The sequence below is a fragment of the Triturus cristatus genome, chromosome 7, assembly GCF_964204655.1.
Source record: "Triturus cristatus chromosome 7, aTriCri1.1, whole genome shotgun sequence".
Taxonomy (NCBI): domain Eukaryota; kingdom Metazoa; phylum Chordata; class Amphibia; order Caudata; family Salamandridae; genus Triturus; species Triturus cristatus.
In genome coordinates this window covers 1095868895-1095881128 of record NC_140590.1, presented here as the reverse complement: position 1 = coordinate 1095881128, position 12234 = coordinate 1095868895, and the positions used below count along the sequence as shown (strand labels likewise).

The following is a 12234-nucleotide window of genomic DNA, read 5'->3' as shown; positions in this document are numbered from 1 at the left end:
CCAGCACCAGTTTGTCTTCTCGCTGAGTCTCATTAAGGTCCTCAGAGTTCCTGTACATCTGGTCAAAGGCCAAGGTTTGTCCCACCACTGCTATCACCTCCACTACGCCCAAGCCAGCCTGCGCCTTGGAGGGACTGCCTCGTGCGGGCTACCTTTTTTAGTGGCTCATCTCATGCACCTCTGGGGCTGCCAGCCACCTTCATTATCCGATGGAGGTGTGCATTGTTGATCCTCCCTAGACTCAAGCCAAGACCACGTTTCCTCAGAAGTGGTGAAAAACAATGTCTAAGTGTCAGATACCACCCTCAACCTTGCTGGAAGCAACAACGTGTACGTGGTTTTCAGTGTGCGGAGCCAGTGATTCACTTCACAAAATGCATCATGCAGCTTGCGGACATCCATAGTGTAATCTGGGAAAATAGTGATCCTGCTGTTCTGCAGCATCCAGGGCCTTCAGCACAAGAATGCTACCACCGGTCTCAGAGGTGCCTGATGCTAGAGGGTGGCCACGTTTATAGGTACAGGTCCATGCTTGGTTCTTCTGCCCCCTCCAGCAGAACACCTACCCTGATATTATTCCATTGTGAGCATCATTCAAAATCATCTGCTCGGGCCGGTGGTTGTGCCACCTACTTCTGCAGCAACTCTATCTGTGCTTGATGATCTGTGACCGTGGGCTGGGCTATCTCCAGTGCCTGCTCCACATGCTGCACTCAGTCTTTCAGTTTTTTATGATCATCCTTCAAAAGCACCATATCAATTATAAAAGAGTCCAGTTTTGGTTCAATGGAGGACTTCAGGCTGCTGACCACCGCCAGCAGTTCTGAGAACTTCTGTGAAAATGGAGCTCAACCAGGGACAATGACAGTTCCACCACAGCCTGGGCCTGTGAGATATCACCACCTCTCCCTTACTGGGCTTTAGCTATTTGCGAAGGATAGTTAGTGAGTCCAGGAATACAGATCTAGCTAGAACAACCTGCATTATTAGGGGTATAAAAGTCCCCCCTCAGTCCTGTGGCACACAAGGGGGGGCCAAACTGCAGCTACAATCTCTGTGACTATGATGACATGTTGGTACATATAGCCCCATAGGCAGCAGGCCAGCCCAGGTACTTCAGGGTATATGCAGCACCGCACCTCACAATTTGCTGTCTCACCAGGTATTGGGAGGAGATGTCCTGAATGACCAGTGGGCAGGCAACAGTAACTATGCGTCCCCAATCCTCCAGGCAGCTGAGAGGGGGATAGAATCCAGTGACGGGTTATGCAGGACAGCCATAGGGCAAGCAGGGCAAAAAACAATTAGACACTTTCCTCTGGGCTTCAGCAGAGCCCCCACCTTCTGCAGCCACCTCATGCTACACTCAGACTCTATCGGGGAGGTGGTCTGCTCCTTCTGTCACCATCTCCATCACTTTCCCTGCAGGAGCCTCATTAAGCCGGCAAGCCCGCATCGACCACTACTGGCGTTCCCTGCTGGGTGAAGGATTTCCTTGGTTGTGCTCCGCAGCACAGCGTGCGCCGACCACCACATTCCCCAGGGATGAGGGTACACCTGTCAGAAAGCCCAATCTGCCACCTCTACCCTCCACCTGGATCTCCTCCTCTTTACAGTGTGGCTGGGCACAGCCGGATGCCTCAGTATCATCGTGGTCCCGGCCAACCATCAACCGGTTCCTTCATTGGTTCCAGCCTGCCATCTAGTGGCCACCCTCCTGTCACAAAACATACTCCTCCCCCGCGTCTAAGTGACCATCCCGTTCGCCATCTTGTACACGCCCCCCCAAATCACCCGTCTAAATAATGCAGAATGAGTGTACTCCATTTTTCCCAGGAATGTTCTCCTGCCCATATCAGTTTTATTACTAAAGACCTCAAGTTATCAAAACACTAAAAGAACCTAGTACTACCATCCTAATATTGACGATACGAGACCAGCGAGGCTGATCCATTGGTCACCTTACTCAGTCAGCTTGTCAAGTGCTTCATCAAGTTAGCTCTTAATCCTGCCAATGCATTTAGATGTTCTCAGCGGTGTCACTATGGGGGTGCGGGGGGTGCGGACCGCACCGGGTGACACCCTCACATGGGGTGACACCCAGCAGGGCGCAGGGGGAGGGCGAAGGCAGTGTGGAGCGAGGTTGCCTGCCTCTGATCACCGAATTGTGGGCCCATCTTTTGAGCTGTCGGAAGGCCTGCGAAGACGACTTTCAGGAACAGCAGCTTTGTGAACAAGCTGAGGCCTCTCGCCTGCTTGCCCGGCAGTTCTTCTCTTACTGAAACAGTGGCTGCAAGACGGGGTTCTCACTCTCTTTCCTCTCCTTTCTTTTATTTGCTACCCTGTGAAATGGATCCAAAAAAGAAAATCACTTTTGCTGGAAAATCAATGTCGTATTTTTCTGACATTTAATTCCAAAGTGCAGCATCGGGAATAAAAGTTTAAAAATATGAAAAATAAATAACTAAATAAAGTAAGACAGAGTGGTAGCAAACTGGCCAGATTGATTTTATACACACCCGAACACATTAGCGCCACTTTTACAGAGTTTGCAGTGAAGCGCTATTTTTGTTGTCTTGGCTTTGTTTTCCCAGGGCTTGGAACTAGTGCACCAATCCTGGAGGTACTGCAATGTGACGATTGAAAAACAAAATTTGTACTGCTGCTCTGCATCTAGGGATGTTGTCTTTTTTTACCATACTGCTTACGTTTTGTAAGGATATAAGCAATGGTCATTGAAATAGGTCCATTCAGGGCCCTGTTGTTATGACCTTAACTTATCAGGCAAAAGCACTCACTGATTTCTGAACAGTGAGTGTAAAAACGTTAAGGTAACCATGTTGTTCCTGCTTACATTTCACATGGTTTGCAAAATTTTGCATTCCCTATGATTGTTTGCTTTTTCCAGGATGCTGTCACTTTTTACTTGTAGGCCACATATTGCTCTTGCCCAGTGCGTAATTTAAATTGAACCGCATCCAGGTGTTTATAGCTGGCAACAATTGGGTTGTAGTTGAAGGCAGTCTGAGATTTTCTCAGTGGGGCAGTATGGTGTTCAGTGGGGGAGAGGATGTGGCACTATGGCCAGAGCTGCTGAATTTGGAACTGGGGAACCAGGTTCAGCCTTAATAACCAGTCCACCAGGCCACTCTCCTGAGAGAGCACTATCTCATGCTAGACCTTAGAAGGCTTCGCAAGACATTAGAATCCCTGGTATCGTAGCACCAGAAGGTGGACCCTAGCATGACAAGTGTAGGTTAACCTTCAAGGCTTGTCCACCACTATTCATACTGAAGTTCACCTCCAGTCTTGCGGGCAGGCCTGTGAAGTAGCACACCCTAGAACAACAATGACCCTGTCACTGAGATCACAGGACCCTTGAGAAGGGCCAGCTCTAGGGCGGTGCAACTGGTGTGACCGCACCAGGTGCTGACTTTAGATGGAGGCATCATTTTTGCAAGTCTGTTATGGTTTTAAAGGCGCTTGCTGCCTCCTTCCTGGCCTCCAGCAATTTTCAGTAACAATAAAAATGTCATGATGACTCTGGTTATTAATGTTCTTCCTAGAGAGAGATCGGAATTTTGTCTAATGGAAGATTTGGCTCATGGAAAGGTAGCTCAGAGGGTTAATGTACCTGCTGCAAAGAACATGTACCATGCAGATCACAAAGTGCACATAATGTAAATAGGCCAGTGGGCTACTGCTTTTGTCAGAGAGATCCTTTTGTTACTTGCAGTTTATAAGTTAAAATCCTAACATAGAACAGTGAGCTATTAACTGTCATTTACTCCGCAGCAACACAAGTCACATTTTTTATTAACTTTTGATACGTTTGAGCTACAAACAATTTATTAGTTTAAATGGTCAGATCATGCTGCAGATCTTGCATTATGAGGTAAATATGGAAGAGCCATTATTATTTAGAAAACATTTGCAAACTAGGATTGTTAGCCATTCATGTTTGAACTGCTGTTTTGGAAAAGGGAGAAGTGCTGATGACAGAAACTCCATGGCTCGGAGACAAATGGCTTGTGCTTCCACATTTTATCGTATTTGGGGACATTCTGTGATTCAAAGCATATCCCACTTTGTGAATACGTTTTACTGTCAATAACTCATTAATACCTTAAATATTCATGTGTATCCATTGGTTGATAAAACTGGGCAGTGAAACCAAACAAATAAAAAAAATTGGGATGTTTGCGCATTCTGGCCACACCTAGGGCTCCGCCCACTGATCCAATCCTTGGATTATTCCCGCCCTCTGATTCTCCACCCACAGTTCCCCTACTTTTTTACCTCCACTTCGACCACTGATATATAGTGTTGCTGGATAGTGGGAACATCACACCAGTACAAAGTACCATACCTATGATATTATAAATTCCAATAAACTGTTGACCAGCAGGCAGCCCACTGTACAACCTGATTAATGAGTCATTATCACACTGTTGTTAACAGGCACATTTTGTAAATATAGGACCTACATTTACAAACGTTACTAAGGATTCTGTATGGTCCCGTTATTTGCCAACTGTGTCCACTGACGGACTCGGAGCGGAGGAGGTCCATGCGGTAAGTCGTGAGGGGGTGACACCATGAGTTACCCGCACCTGGTGACACCAACTATAACAAAATGTAATCTGCCTAGAGAGAAATGTTGATGCACATTTTGAGAGGGGAAACAACCATTATAACACAGTCATTACAATGCACTACCTTTACAGTGAATCTGCATTTACATTGCATGCATTACAGCGCAGACATTACAACACATGTCACTACAACACATGCCATTACAATGCATACCATTACAATGCATGCCATTACAATGCATTTTAAGGTAAGTAATGGAGAATTTTGTTGTTTTAGGGTAGGTATGGGTTTTGGGCTACATGGGAATAGTAAGTTTTGCCTCTACACTATCCAACACTTACCCTACTGTTGCACTCACTGGAGTGAGAATAGTAATTTTTACCCTTACACTATCTAACAATTACCCTACTGTTACCCTAAAAGTATTAATGGTATGTGTTGTAATGGTATGCATTGTAATGGAATGCATTGTGAATCTAATTTCTAAAAATGCATTGTAATCATAGGGATTGTAAAATCATGCAATGTAATGGTAGTTGCGATGTAAAAACCACGTTGTAAAAGTATGCATTTTAATTGTTTGCATTGTAACGTCATATAGTCTTTGCGAGTTGTGTTATTTTAATGCACACACTAGTGGCTCTGTTGCCAGTGTCAGACTGACCTATTGACAGATCAGCATGTGGGCAGGCTGTGTAGCTGTTTGTGGGCCTGTTTTATGGCCCTGTGTGTTGGATTTTACGTTATAGTCCCTAATATTACCACAAACATTTCCCATAGCAAACACAAATGCATGCAGTGTCCAATACCTTGCAAAATACCCATACAGCATGACGTTACAAGTTCAAAACTGGCATGATTTCCAAAGGTGGCACTATATTTTATCTATCTGATTCGCTTTGCGTGTCACTTTTATTTTGTTGCCCGGGCCTCTTTTTGGTCCTAATCTGACCCGGTCTGTAGCTAATGCATAAAAGTGCGGACAGTGAGCAACAATGGTGAGTTTCTTGCAGCATAATATACACTTGAGGAAAAGCCCCATTATTTTTGTTTCTGGCGCTGGGGATAAAGTACAGGAGTGAGATCCAGGACAAAATCAAATCTCCCACTCTTGTTATTCTTAGCACAGTGTGTATATATATCCACATTCAAGCAAGGTTGAGGTTCCAAGTTTGTCTAAAAGAAAAACAACTCCAAAGCAGAGACTGGGGATTTATAAGAAATAACACAAGACTACAATGTACTAAATTCCTGTACACCTTCATCAAGGAAGGTGTTTATTATATCAAGAATATACCCTGTCAACATTTTAGGTTACTAGGAACATATCTTTATGTTCCCATTATAACTTTCTGCCACATCAAATAATTATTTCAATTTTTGGGAAAGGTAAATCAGCATGGGGTGAATGTGGAAGTTAGAAGGAGACTGCCAGAAGGTTATGTTCATTGATACAGTGGGAAATTATTTTGAAGAGTTAATTCTGTCAATCTTGTCCACAGAGACTATTAAAGGACACTCAACATGCCTCTTACTTTTAAATTAAATAATCATATCAAACACATCTATAAAGTCCATCATAAACCTTTCTTGGTGATGTATTCTGTTGTTTAATCAGGTTGCCAGTATGTTCCACTCTCATCCTTCCTCAGTAGATGGAATCACAGCACAGCAGGCCAGAAATGTTGGCATTGAAATCATCAGCTAACAAAAACAAATCATTAGCACAGTATTATTACGCACCCGGCCAACCTTATGTCTATGCCAGACACGTCTGACAGCTGTATAAAATGGATACATTGAGAAGTTCTAAAATAATTGCTGTGAAAGTTGTCATGCAAGATCATTTTTCCAATGGTAATTTTTAATATAGTATACTGTTTTTGTTAATACTCACAAGTCCAACTTTAGGAAAGAGTGTGCAGCAACACAGTGCAAATGCTGAAGCCACCTTTAGCTCAACCCAAAGTTGAAAGTGCAACTAAAATAAATGATGGATACCGTCTATATGTTAAGGTGTGGTGATCTATGGCTGTGAGAGCAACATAATATCAGTGACCCACCAACATTATCTAGTTTAGATTATCCTGCAAAATACTGTAGTAAAGCGGGTGGTGTTGGTAAGGACAAAATTGTTTGGGGTATCATTATATTTAATTTTATTGTTGCCTTTGTACACCACCCAAAGGATTAAGAGAGTGCATTTTCACTCATCCATAAAGAGGCAGAGTCGACATGTTTCAGAACTACAACATATATGCCTCTTTTCACAACTAGTAAGTGTCCCAGTTTGTAAGTGCCCAGATGGTATGGAAAGGTTTGCCTTTAGCATTTGCAGAAAGCTGTGAAAATTAGCTATATTCCACAAGTAATGTATAGACTGCTCCTTTCTCCATAGGACCAAAACTTCTGATGTATATAGCAGAGAAAGATGAAAGGCTTAATTTGGTCAAAAACTGGTTGTCAACTGGAGGTTAACACCAGCCAAATGTGGTTGAGATGAGAAAAACACAACTATGATACCAGCAATGCGATGCAGCGCGCACAACGAAATTCGTTTTATTAAATGTTTTCGTAACTTACCTGAAATCGGCCATATGCCGCATTTTGCAACCCCCCACCCTGCCCCTCCTCTGCACCACGTCACCGCCCCACCAACACGCCCTGCACAGGCCGTGGCTGTATGATACTGTTCAGAACTGTCAGAGTGGTTTTCAGTGACCCCAGGCATAGAGCTGGCTAACTGAGTTTGAATGGCTGCGGTAGTCACATCAGAAAGAGCAGTCATCTTGTTTTGGGCCTGACTGCCAATATAAAGATTGCAAGCATTTCTCTAACCAATCTCAGGGCAATTTCCATGAACTAATCGAGTTTCACCACTCTTTCACATCAGACATTGATCAGATCAAATATAGTCCACTACCCGGAACACAGATGACTGCCGTGAGGAGTTGACAGCATACACGCTTCGGATTACCCTAAAGACGCGATCTCAGTTTTAATCACGTTCCCCCTCAACCTAACGAAATTCACCACCATTGGTCACTATAATAATTCTTGAGTCCAGCACCTTGGGACTTTTTTCTAGCTAGCCTGTGAGCTATTTCACCAGCAGCGCGGTCAACATCTATCTTCTTTGGTCATATTAAAGAACACTGCTGTGGCATGCCGGAGAACCTCTGAACCGGCAGCCCGGCGTTCCTTCAAGATTAACTGTGCACAGATACTGCTTAGGCCCAGTCGGGTTGGAATTATCACCGGCAATGCGAATACAAAGATTTAGACTTCAATATTCAGCCCTGAGGAAGTCGCGGAATTGCTTTCCACATGCGACGAAACACGGGTTGGCTGGTTTCTGTTGTGGCTTAATGAAAATCGCATTAATGAAACAGCAACACTACTGCAGCATGATTATGGATCGTTCTTGATTGAATCAAATTGTTGTAATAATATTACATACTGTTTATTATCTAGTTGTGTGCCTAGGTCTTGTTAGAAAATTGATCAGAATAAATTAGTTTGTTCAGATATTTAAAAACATCCAATAAAATAAAAAAAGACAACAACATATATACACTGTTCTAAATGAATAATAAATCATTTCAAATGTTCAATAAACATCAAATTAAAACAAAATTGTTTATACCTGCTAGAAATGGTTCCAAGTCGTGACATCTCCTATTTTGCATAATCATTGCCATCAGGCAAGTGGTGTGACGTGACCTTTTATACAAATTAAACCACGTGACATTATACAAATTCCATGTTATATAAATTCAACATCATATGAATTTTTGTGACTTGCGCTGACTTGATGTTACCTACATGCTATACATAGAATAAATAACATACCATACCATAATGTAACGTCAACATCAACCATTTTTGCGAGCGCAAACTGTGCGATTCGCAAAAAATCGTCCGTTTGCATCCGCAATAAGGGCTTCTGCGATGCATTAAACTGTCAGCCTCTCACAATTTGAGAAATCGCAATTTTTTTTAGATTTCTTAAATTGCGATTGCATTTAAGGAATCACAAATTGCTACTCCTTAAATGCAATGCATGATGGAATAGCAAATTGCAAATTTGCTAAATGGGGGCGCAAATTACCATCAATTTGTACTTGATGGTAATTTGCAAAAACTTTTAAAAATGCCTTAAAGTGCTTTTTTCAAAGTTGTAGGTTACACTCACACATGCTTTTGGGGCATGTGTATGCGCAGCATGTGTGCACAGGTCAATTTCAGGGTGCAACAGGGTGTCCTTTTGACACCCTTGCACCCTTGAAATTGCACACGCAATTTGCGAGTAACATTGGTACTCGCAAATTGCGTATGCAATCTCCCATTCATGAATAGGAAGGCATTCCTTATTTGCGACTCGCAATTTGCGAGTCACAATTAAGGAATGTTTAGAAATCGCTAATTTCATAGCGATTCCTACATGCATTGGCTTTTGCAATTGCTTAATTGCGATTCCTTAATATTCGCAATTAAGGAACCGCAAAAGTCTACATTGATGCATGTGCCCCATAAAGTTACTGTTTAATGGCCACCACAACAACATCAGGGTTCTGCTGTTTAATGGGTGGTTAAGTCACAATCAAAGGGAATAAATCACGTGTGTCAGTTTTCCAGAGTCAAAATGTCTCCGTCAAGGGTGCAGTTTATGTTTATACCCCGTTCCTTCAGTTAGATGAGCAGTGTCATTATCGGGTCTTAATCACCTGGGTTCTCCAGGTAATCTGTTGTCCTCCACCAGGAGGGAGACTGTTTGGTTTAGGAAGCCTTAAGTGATAGGTAGATAGTGAAAAGTGTGAGTTAAACTTACCTCAGTTCAGGTAGGAAGTATTTTATTAGTCAGAAAGGAATAATATTAAAAAAGAATAAAAATTGAGCTTTAGTTGACGTGTTAGTGATCCAGAGCACCTAGTGGTTGGTTGACCTGTTTTGCCCTAGGTCGCCCTTGTGGTTCAGGGGGTCTTCATCAGGATCAGTGTGAGAGTGACTTTTTGGGGGGATCGCTCAGTGTGTGTAGGTAGATTGACTTACGACTCTTCGTCTGTGAGCTTGATTGCTCAATCTCTGACGGTGTGTTATAGGTCCAGACTCTGCCCATAAATATGGACGACAGAAAAACAGAAAAAGACACTGACTACATGCAATGATAGGTACTGTCTTGCCCAATGTGGTGCTACAATGAATAAAAACCTAACTAAGGAGCAGGGGTGCACATACAGACTCTAGTAATCTTGCAAAGGATTTGTGAATATACTCTTTATGTATCCAATGTTGTATTGGTGTCCTCTAGGAGCCTCACAAATTGTTGTTGGAAACAACGGTGTCATCATAAATGAAGCTGTGTTTGACTAGGGTGGCTAGAGCAAAGGGAAAAGGGAGCGTATAGGCAGCACCCCCGATGCTTGGTTAATTCAGAGAATAACACAGCTTCCCATCTTAGTACGCAAATGTTAGGTGATTACACACCCCGCTGTCAACAGCGGACTATCGCTCAGAGGCAAGAACAATATATGGCTTGGACATGCCCAATCGTTTTCCTCACCTCATGTAAGCAAAACTGCAGGGTAGAGGTGTCACTGTGAGGCGGCGTTTTGTGAATAAATATAACCTCTTCAGGGCTGGGACAGACAGAACACTGCCCTGTTCATAAATGTTGCGAAGGACTGAACACACGCTTTTATGAGCGGGCTGTCACTTTAAAAAGCCACTTATAGACTGAAGAGTCTCAAGGCAACTTCCATGTGTGTTAAACCGAGTGCTTGCTCCCCTCCCCCCCGTAAGTGTGTGCGACCTTAATTGGGTTAAGCCTAAATGATGATGTTTATTAGGGAACTGAGTCAAACACACTAAGAACCCGGTTTCATAAGTGCACACGACCCAAAGTTCACTCATTTGCAGGTGTGCATTCACAGGGCTAGAGCGTGAACTAAAAATGACAATCTCTTCAGTAGGCAGCATGCACACTACCACTACAAGCCATCGATCAATCTAAACAAATACAAAGGCTGGTATATTAATTTTCAGATCAGGACACATTTCCTAAGATATCCGGTTAAATGCCCCTCTGAACTGTCATTCCCTGTCTAATGTATCAACTTGATGAAGGGCAAAATTATGCCAGCTTATGTTGACACACCATGCACAAAGAAGTCTGCTATCACTGCATCAGTTGGTTTTACAGTGATCTGCTTAGAGGGGTTTGCATTTCATTCATACAGTAGTAAGTTATTCACCATTGTCTGTTTTTCTCTCTTGCAGGGTAGCACTGCCCCTGGTCTTCATGCTACTTGATGAATTCTGCAACAACGCTGATTGGTGGAAACAGGCCCTTTCCAACTTTCTACACAAGGGATCAATTTCTCTTTCTTCGACTTAACACGTTATTCTCTAGGAACCTCTTGTGATTCTGCTATTCCTTGTGCCACTTTTCCAATAAAGTAGAAAGAGCATCACAGTCACTGTCTCGACTCCATCATTTATTAGATCTAGGAGGATAGACTGAGCAGCCAGAGACTGCATTTGAGAGCGGACGTTGGACTTTTACGCAAACTTTGTAAAATATTACTATCAGTGGTAAGAAACCATCCAACACATCATGGTTGTTCAGCACTGTTTATTGTGGAGGCGGGAATTCTTCTGCCAGTTTCAGCTCTACAGACATTGCTGGGGTCACTTGGGGACTTACTGAGCAGAGAACCTTTACAATACTAGCACAGCTACTGGGGGGATTCTGAGCCAATTGCACACCAGGAAACACATTCAAACTGCACCGCACAGCCAATAGGACTGGCCGTCACACTGTTTATTAGTGGATATGTTAGTTAAAGTAGAGTAAATCTAACTGCCAAATAAAACAAACATTGTGTTATAGCTCTTAAAGTGAAGTGATTAACATAATGACCTTGGCATAAAGCAGATGAATTCATGATAAAATACAGTGCCTAAAGCAAGATGAGGCACTTTTATCACGTGTGTATTAAAACAGCAAACTTAAAAGAGGCACTGCTTAAACTGTCTCCGTACCATGCAGAAAAGAATGACATTAACCACACCTATTTTCATCAAAATCTAGATATTCAAATTAAAATCTTTTGTGATCATGACAATATGTAGCACGTCATACGAATACAATATGTTTTTACCAAGTGTGCACTATGATAACAACTGCATGACAGGTAATAGTTCAATTATATCTGTAGACAGCAAGGTAAAAGCATATACACTGCCATATTATTGCTAAGAAATTCAAACATCCAGCTGTTACCAGAGGAATAAGAACAGGATGATGAATTAGAGCGGGAAAAATTAAAGTAGGTTCTAAAAATGGGCTGAACAACAACAAAAAAACACAACCGCCACCATTAAATGCTTTTTTGCAAGTAGAAAACAGTACAAGTGAGCACAAAAACCAAGAAGGCATTGCCACTGTATCATAAAGTATTAAAATCTAACGTTATATTTTCATATTAAAAGTCATGCGCTTCACATTGCCTAAGATAGGAACACGAGGCGCTTTCCCCATCCATGCATTGGCGCTGCAGCATCGACAGAGGCACTTGCTAACATGTTTGCTTGCAAAGTAGAGACGAGGAAGAACCCTGACCGATAAGTGCTATT

General features: G+C 42.7%; 1 protein-coding gene across 1 annotated transcript in view; it reads left to right on the top strand.

The window, feature by feature from the left end:
* Positions 1-11071, top strand: part of LOC146811151 (uncharacterized) — a 240504-nt gene extending 229433 nt beyond the window's left edge. The window contains exon 9 of the mRNA XM_085618216.1: positions 10876-11071. The gene's annotated coding sequence lies outside the window, so the exon portion shown is untranslated. The remainder of the gene's footprint in view (positions 1-10875) is intronic.
* Positions 11072-12234: the final 1163 nt, after the last annotated feature.